General features: G+C 41.1%; 1 protein-coding gene across 1 annotated transcript in view; it reads left to right on the top strand.

The window, feature by feature from the left end:
• Window positions 1-15: 15 nt before the first annotated feature.
• Window positions 16-1,766, top strand: part of GGACT (gamma-glutamylamine cyclotransferase) — a 44,542-nt gene continuing 42,791 nt past the window's right edge. The window contains exon 1 of the mRNA XM_006909386.3: window positions 16-164. The gene's annotated coding sequence lies outside the window, so the exon portion shown is untranslated. The remainder of the gene's footprint in view (window positions 165-1,766) is intronic.

Genomic DNA, 1,766 nt, shown 5'->3' on the forward strand with positions numbered 1-1,766 from the left:
ACCGGGACCGGGGGCGGGGCGTTGGTTTGTTAAAAGCGTTTTCAGTATTTCCGCGCTGCGAGAAGCGGGCGCTGCTGCCCGAAAGGGCGAGGGCGGGCGAGGTCAGCGGCCTTCAAGTGTAGACGCTGCTTGTTCCTAATAAGGGAAAAAGGACTCTTCAGAAGGTAATTTTAAAAGGATTTCTCAGTCGAATGAGTCTTAACGCTTTTCGGAATTGTTTTGAAATTTTAGCGATTCCTGTTTGTGAGGAGACCAAAAGCTACAAGAGAAATCTAAAACCACCTTCTGCATTTACCCATTCTTGAGCTTAGTTTTCTTTGGAGCCATCAGTGACACATCTGAGATTTTGGAGCCTTTTTACTGTCTTGATTATGAAATATAGTTGTTACTGTTTCACTTTGTTGACCAAAGGTTAATACCACAGTTGCACTGGAAACCCTAAATTGGTGCATGGTTTTTTTTAAACACACCTTGACGCCAAACTTACTTTGTTAATATCGAATGGATAAAGAAAATTCATGAGACTTGTAGCTATTTTTTCTTTTTTTTATGCTAAATGTCCCAGGGAGAAATCATGTATTAGAAACTAAAAGGTGTCTCTAAGTCAGTTAGATTGACCTATGTAAAGTGTAGGTCTTAAACACACACGTCCTTATATATTTCTACCTATAATTGAAGACTGTTCTCCCTGATCTCATTCAATTTATTGAAATGCTAATATGAAGAGCTCCTACAGTTTGCCCTTATTTTCCCCAAATGCCATGTTTTCCTGAATTGAATCCCTGAAGAAGAAACTGGAAGCTCCTAAGCAGACTGCCTGGTGGACAGCATTTGTATTTCAAAAGCTGAGTTTGTAAAGTTAAATTTTCTAATTGGTGAATTTTTGACCTTGCTAATGAGGATTCTAACTACTAACACTGGTCCTAAAGCGAGTGACTATTCATGCTGGCCTTAAATCACAGGCAGCGAGAAGTAGACTAGAACAGGGATAGAAACTGATATTGTTTAAGTTTTAAGATTATCTGCTCATTTTTTTATCTAGTAAGAGCTCTTGAAAGTTCCAACCCGTGTCAGCTGTTGGAAGTGGAGTCATTGAAAGGCTTTGTACCCACAGTTAGCCAGGGCCTTCATAGGGGCATAAGGCACCCCTGCAGGCTGGCGTGGAAATGCAGGCAGCAGTGTTTGCAGAGGGATAGGTCCCAAGGAAAGGTGACAGTAAGAGGACAAAATCAAGCAATCTCAGTCTTCTCTAGAACACTCTTCAGTTAGGGGTAATCCTTAGCTATTAGAGATTTTATTAAGAGTATAGGTTAAACATGACCAGCATCTTGCTTAACAGGAACTCAGTTGAAGGCCTCAGTGAAACTCCTCAGGGCAAGAAAGCCTGGTTTAGGTTGGAGCTGAGAGCTATATAGGCAGAGCTTACTCTGTAAGGTGGGTTATTATATCCCAATGGGTTTACAGAAAAGACCTGGTTACTACACTACTCTTGGGTTTGTATGGCATTATAAGGTAACAGACATGGTAAATAGCTAAAAGTTAAGGGTGGAATGAATGCTAAAAAGGCAGTGTGCTTTTGGAGCACAATGGTGAATTCTCACCGAAAGACTTGGGGAAGGTTACATTTGCAATGGACCTTGAGCAGAAAGTAGAATTTTTATCGGCAGAGTGGGGCATTCCTTGTGGCAGACACCAAGAGCAAAGAAAAGTTTAAAATGTAATTGTGTTCAGAGATGGAAGCAAATGATATTCTGAGGCTGGAATCG

Source organism: Pteropus alecto, unplaced genomic scaffold (assembly GCF_000325575.1).
Source record: "Pteropus alecto unplaced genomic scaffold, ASM32557v1 scaffold13, whole genome shotgun sequence".
NCBI lineage: Eukaryota > Metazoa > Chordata > Mammalia > Chiroptera > Pteropodidae > Pteropus > Pteropus alecto.